Genomic DNA, 7,500 nt, shown 5'->3' with positions numbered 1-7,500 from the left:
GTCAGTGGCCACCGGCCTAAAAGATTTATGGAGCTTTTAAAAAATAAGGTCTGAATACTTTATATGTTGAACTTCTCAGGAAAAACGACAGAGTGCCCACTTTTTGGGTTACCAGGTGCCCCTATTGAAATCGAATGAAAACGAATTTAAATGACCTGCAGACACCCATGCCCGCTATGGGAGCACCATACTACGGGCACAAGTCAGTGGCCACCGGCCTAAGGGATTTATGGAGCTTTTATATAAAATGTCTGTACTCATCCTCCCCTCCGTGCACCTGGTATTATTTTTGGGTTACCAGGTGCTCCTATTCTAATCGAATGAAAATGAATTTAAATGACCTGCAGACACCCATGCCCGCTATGGGAGCACCATACTATGGGCACAAGTCAGTGGCCACCGGCCTAAGGGATTTATGGAGCTTTTCAAAAATAAGGTCTGAATACTTTCTAAGTTGAACTTTTCAGGAAAAACGACAGAGTGCCCTCTTTTTGGGTTACCAGGTGCCCCTATTTAAATCGAATGAAAATGAATTTAAAGGGCCTGCCCACACCCATGCCCGCTATGGGAGCACCATACTACGGGCACAAGTCAGTAGGCACCGGCCTAAGGGATTTATGGAGCTTTTAAAAAATAAGGTCTGAATACTTTCTAAGTTGAACTTTTCAGGAAAAACGACAGAGTGCCCTCTTTTTGGGTTACCAGGTGCCCCTATTTAAATCGAATGAAAATGAATTTAAAGGGCCTGCCCACACCCATGCCCGCTATGGGAGCACCATACTACGGGCACAAGTCAGTAGGCACCGGCCTAAGGGATTTATGGAGCTTTTAAAAAATAAGGTCTGAATACTTTCTAAGTTGAACTTTTCAGGAAAAACGACAGAGTGCCCTCTTTTTGGGTTACCAGGTGCCCCTATTTAAATCGAATGAAAATGAATTTAAAGGGCCTGCCCACACCCATGCCCGCTATGGGAGCACCATACTACGGGCACAAGTCAGTGGCCACCGGCCTAAGGGATTTATGGAGCTTTTATATAAAATGTCTGTCCGCATCCTCAACACTGACACCACCTTATGTTAGTTTGGGTTACCAGGTGCCCCTATTTAAATCGAATGAAAATGAATTTAAAGGGCCTGCCCACACCCATGCCCGCTATGGGAGCACCATACTACGGGCACAAGTCAGTAGGCACCGGCCTAAGGGATTTATGGAGCTTTTAAAAAATAAGGTCTGAATACTTTCTAAGTTGAACTTTTCAGGAAAAACGACAGAGTGCCCTCTTTTTGGGTTACCAGGTGCCCCTATTTAAATCGAATGAAAATGAATTTAAAGGGCCTGCCCACACCCATGCCCGCTATGGGAGCACCATACTACGGGCACAAGTCAGTAGGCACCGGCCTAAGGGATTTATGGAGCTTTTAAAAAATAAGGTCTGAATACTTTCTAAGTTGAACTTTTCAGGAAAAACGACAGAGTGCCCTCTTTTTGGGTTACCAGGTGCCCCTATTTAAATCGAATGAAAATGAATTTAAAGGGCCTGCCCACACCCATGCCCGCTATGGGAGCACCATACTACGGGCACAAGTCAGTGGCCACCGGCCTAAGGGATTTATGGAGCTTTTATATAAAATGTCTGTCCGCATCCTCAACACTGACACCACCTTATGTTAGTTTGGGTTACCAGGTGCCCCTATTTAAATCGAATGAAAATGAATTTAAAGGGCCTGCCCACACCCATGCCCGCTATGGGAGCACCATACTACGGGCACAAGTCAGTAGGCACCGGCCTAAGGGATTTATGGAGCTTTTAAAAAATAAGGTCTGAATACTTTCTAAGTTGAACTTTTCAGGAAAAACGACAGAGTGCCCTCTTTTTGGGTTACCAGGTGCCCCTATTTAAATCGAATGAAAATGAATTTAAAGGGCCTGCCCACACCCATGCCCGCTATGGGAGCACCATACTACGGGCACAAGTCAGTAGGCACCGGCCTAAGGGATTTATGGAGCTTTTAAAAAATAAGGTCTGAATACTTTCTAAGTTGAACTTTTCAGGAAAAACGACAGAGTGCCCTCTTTTTGGGTTACCAGGTGCCCCTATTTAAATCGAATGAAAATGAATTTAAAGGGCCTGCCCACACCCATGCCCGCTATGGGAGCACCATACTACGGGCACAAGTCAGTGGCCACCGGCCTAAGGGATTTATGGAGCTTTTATATAAAATGTCTGTCCGCATCCTCAACACTGACACCACCTTATGTTAGTTTGGGTTACCAGGTGCCCCTATTTAAATCGAATGAAAATGAATTTAAAGGGCCTGCCCACACCCATGCCCGCTATGGGAGCACCATACTACGGGCACAAGTCAGTAGGCACCGGCCTAAGGGATTTATGGAGCTTTTAAAAAATAAGGTCTGAATACTTTCTAAGTTGAACTTTTCAGGAAAAACGACAGAGTGCCCTCTTTTTGGGTTACCAGGTGCCCCTATTTAAATCGAATGAAAATGAATTTAAAGGGCCTGCCCACACCCATGCCCGCTATGGGAGCACCATACTACGGGCACAAGTCAGTAGGCACCGGCCTAAGGGATTTATGGAGCTTTTAAAAAATAAGGTCTGAATACTTTCTAAGTTGAACTTTTCAGGAAAAACGACAGAGTGCCCTCTTTTTGGGTTACCAGGTGCCCCTATTTAAATCGAATGAAAATGAATTTAAAGGGCCTGCCCACACCCATGCCCGCTATGGGAGCACCATACTACGGGCACAAGTCAGTGGCCACCGGCCTAAGGGATTTATGGAGCTTTTATATAAAATGTCTGTCCGCATCCTCAACACTGACACCACCTTATGTTAGTTTGGGTTACCAGGTGCCCCTATTTAAATCGAATGAAAATGAATTTAAAGGGCCTGCCCACACCCATGCCCGCTATGGGAGCACCATACTACGGGCACAAGTCAGTAGGCACCGGCCTAAGGGATTTATGGAGCTTTTAAAAAATAAGGTCTGAATACTTTCTAAGTTGAACTTTTCAGGAAAAACGACAGAGTGCCCTCTTTTTGGGTTACCAGGTGCCCCTATTTAAATCGAATGAAAATGAATTTAAAGGGCCTGCCCACACCCATGCCCGCTATGGGAGCACCATACTACGGGCACAAGTCAGTAGGCACCGGCCTAAGGGATTTATGGAGCTTTTAAAAAATAAGGTCTGAATACTTTCTAAGTTGAACTTTTCAGGAAAAACGACAGAGTGCCCTCTTTTTGGGTTACCAGGTGCCCCTATTTAAATCGAATGAAAATGAATTTAAAGGGCCTGCCCACACCCATGCCCGCTATGGGAGCACCATACTACGGGCACAAGTCAGTGGCCACCGGCCTAAGGGATTTATGGAGCTTTTATATAAAATGTCTGTCCGCATCCTCAACACTGACACCACCTTATGTTAGTTTGGGTTACCAGGTGCCCCTATTTAAATCGAATGAAAATGAATTTAAAGGGCCTGCCCACACCCATGCCCGCTATGGGAGCACCATACTACGGGCACAAGTCAGTAGGCACCGGCCTAAGGGATTTATGGAGCTTTTAAAAAATAAGGTCTGAATACTTTCTAAGTTGAACTTTTCAGGAAAAACGACAGAGTGCCCTCTTTTTGGGTTACCAGGTGCCCCTATTTAAATCGAATGAAAATGAATTTAAAGGGCCTGCCCACACCCATGCCCGCTATGGGAGCACCATACTACGGGCACAAGTCAGTAGGCACCGGCCTAAGGGATTTATGGAGCTTTTAAAAAATAAGGTCTGAATACTTTCTAAGTTGAACTTTTCAGGAAAAACGACAGAGTGCCCTCTTTTTGGGTTACCAGGTGCCCCTATTTAAATCGAATGAAAATGAATTTAAAGGGCCTGCCCACACCCATGCCCGCTATGGGAGCACCATACTACGGGCACAAGTCAGTGGCCACCGGCCTAAGGGATTTATGGAGCTTTTATATAAAATGTCTGTCCGCATCCTCAACACTGACACCACCTTATGTTAGTTTGGGTTACCAGGTGCCCCTATTTAAATCGAATGAAAATGAATTTAAAGGGCCTGCCCACACCCATGCCCGCTATGGGAGCACCATACTACGGGCACAAGTCAGTAGGCACCGGCCTAAGGGATTTATGGAGCTTTTAAAAAATAAGGTCTGAATACTTTCTAAGTTGAACTTTTCAGGAAAAACGACAGAGTGCCCTCTTTTTGGGTTACCAGGTGCCCCTATTTAAATCGAATGAAAATGAATTTAAAGGGCCTGCCCACACCCATGCCCGCTATGGGAGCACCATACTACGGGCACAAGTCAGTAGGCACCGGCCTAAGGGATTTATGGAGCTTTTAAAAAATAAGGTCTGTACTCATCCTCCCCTCCGTGCACCTGGTATTATTTTTGGGTTACCAGGTGCTCCTATTGAAATCGAATGAGTGCACCTGGTATTATTTTTGGGTTACTAGGTGCTCCTATTGAAATAGAATGAAAATGACACACAAAGACAAGGATTAATTGCAAAAATATTATATTTATTTTGAGTTCTTCATTGATTGATTTGTCTCTCAATTAATGTCCGAGCTTGGCTTGCGTTACGAGGCAAATTATGGTAACGGTAGTAACGTGACTGTGTTTCCAGAGAGTGACACATATGGTCAGCCACAGTTCCCCGGTCTGTAACCGACCCATGGTTAAAGTTCAGTGTTGCAATGCTTCGTCGAATTGTTCCAAATGTCACTTTACTTCCAATGCCGAACTCTGCAAAAATCTTTCCCACAAATGCACAGAGATTAAGGTATGGTTTCCCGCAGGATGTGAAAAAGAAGAGTGTTGTGTCTGGGGTAATTCCACTCAGATGAGGCCGGATCGCATGGAATTGTTTAAGCCAAGTGTATTCCTCCTGCGATAGAACTATTCTGCACTCCCCGAAGCTGGAGTTCGTTTTGTGGCTTGCAACGCACATCTGATAACCCCCACTTTCCAAGGATACTTCTGTAAAATCACTCTCACTGAACATGGTGACTGGGGATCGTCGAGTGCCATTAAATATGGCCAACCGGCTGGACATGAGAGCCGCAAACCTGCGTCTGTCAGAGGAGGTGGCTCGCACTTCCAGCCTACTGAGAACAGCAGGAATAGATTGATTACTTAACTCAACAAATCGGTTTAAATCAGCAGCGCTGAGCACCTCGTCCCTGCAGCGTCTGCGAAATTGTGCCTTGTGCGTTGCCTGACTCTGCCTAGAACTCCTGTCCATCTTTGCAAAGCATAGTAACATTTTTCGAATCATACTGACTTCACATTGCATATTTTGCGGCCGGAACTCTATAAGATATTTCAGGAAACTTCGAACATCGGATCGGTACATTTTTAACGTGGATGGTGCCAAACCACGGCCTTCAATCTGCCCATACCAGTCATACACACGCATGTAGCTGTCCAGAAAACACAGTCCTTCATCGAGTTTGCCCTCGGACATAATGTAGAGGAATTCCCGTACTCGGGACAGACTGCTGCGACTATTATCAATGCGTTTAACCGAAGGGTTGATACCATTAGTAAAGGTCGCATAGTCTTTAAAAATTAGAGTATTCCAACCTTGATTCATTGGCGACACACCGGCGTCTTCATCACTGTCGGAGTTGGTGGATGTCGACACGACGCAGGCTTGCTCCCTCGGTTCCGGGCGTTGTTCACCACCGATAGGACTGGTTGACTGCACCGCCGACTGCTCACTCTCGCCACTCAGTTGCTTCTCCGGGGAACAATCGCTGTCAACAGACTGCATAAACCCAGAGTCGTCACCGGGCTCCAGCCGCTGTTCAATGTCGTTGTTAGGCAGCTCTATATCAGTCGAAACCCGGCTAGATTGCACAGCGTGCTTCCATGATAACGTCTTAATCTTAAGTCCATGGACAGTCTTAAAATGTTTGTCGAGCCGCGCGATATGCGTCTTGGTACAAAGTCCACAGTCATGTCGTTGTTTGCTGTACATAGCTTCTCTCTCCTGCCTGCCTTCCTCCGTGTATGTTTGTGTCTGCCAAGAAGCCGAACTCTAATCATGGGTCCTAATTATAGCCAGGTGTGGATACAGGCGTGGCATTGTTAATTGGACTGGAGGGAAATTGAAAGGCCAAGGCCACCTAGTTTCCGCTATACTCCCATGAGTGTGCTTGGCTCAGTGTGTAGAGCCCCCGACTATCACTCAGGAGACCGGGGTTCGAGACCCAGGTGAGGCACACTAATTGCTCTCATTTTACCCCCCCTAAAGAAGGTCTTGAAAGGCCAAGGCAACCTAGTTTCTGCTCTACTCCCATGAGTGTGCTTGGCTCAGTGTGTAGAGCCCCCGACTATCACTCAGGAGACCGGGGTTCGAGACCCAGGTGAGGCACACTAATTGCTCTCATTTTACCCCCCCTAAAGAAGGTCTTGAAAGGCCAAGGCAACCTAGTTTCTGCTCTACTCCCATGAGTGTGCTTGGCTCAGTGTGTAGAGCCCCCGACTATCACTCAGGAGACCGGGGTTCGAGACCCAGGTGAGGCACACTAATTGCTCTCATTTTACCCCCCCTAAAGAAGGTCTTGAAAGGCCAAGGCAACCTAGTTTCTGCTCTACTCCCATGAGTGTGCTTGGCTCAGTGTGTAGAGCCCCCGACTATCACTCAGGAGACCGGGGTTCGAGACCCAGGTGAGGCACACTAATTGCTCTCATTTTACCCCCCCTAAAGAAGGTCTTGAAAGGCCAAGGCAACCTAGTTTCTGCTAAACTCCCAGGACACTGATGGCGGTGGTACAGCACCGAACGACCTAAGCCAGCGATCATGTTCGAGGCTGTTCGAGTCCCATGTGACGGGAACTCACTGCTCTCATTTTACCCCCCTAAAGAAGGTCTTGAAAGGCCAAGGCAACCTAGTTTCTGCTCTACTCCCAGGAGTGTGCTTGGCTCAGTGTGTAGAGCGCCCGACTATCACTCAGGAGATCGGGGTTCGAGACCCAGGTGAGGTGATCGGATTTCAATGACAAGGTAAGTACCATAATTAACCCTAACCCATGCCGTAATGCCTAACCCATGCCGTAATGCCTAACCCATGCCGTAATGCCTAACCCTTACCAGAATGCCAGAATACCGTAATGCCCTTACCCTAACCCTAACCCTAACCCTAACAAGGTCGTTGTTAATGCCAGAATGCCGTAATGCCTAGGGCTATACACATTAAATACTATGCCGGGCTAGAGGCACTTTGACTGGGATACAATTACGTGTGCACTGCCCATGGAGCCACTTGGCACTTCCATAAGTGTCATAGAATGGTAATTGCATAGGATTTCATGAAATACTATGCCGGGCTAGAACGGAATGGTAATTGCATAGGATTTCAAGAAATACTATGCCGGGCTAGAACATCATTCCCGAACCACCTGTGAGTGTCCACATGATGGCAACATTGGATAGGGTAAGCTAGAAGCACTTAGGAT

The sequence above is a fragment of the Salvelinus namaycush genome, unplaced genomic scaffold (genome assembly GCF_016432855.1).
Source record: "Salvelinus namaycush isolate Seneca unplaced genomic scaffold, SaNama_1.0 Scaffold2142, whole genome shotgun sequence".
In the NCBI taxonomy this organism is placed as follows: Eukaryota; Metazoa; Chordata; class Actinopteri; order Salmoniformes; family Salmonidae; genus Salvelinus; species Salvelinus namaycush.
The sequence above is the reverse complement of the archived record's forward strand: the minus strand, read 5'-3'. Positions refer to the sequence as shown.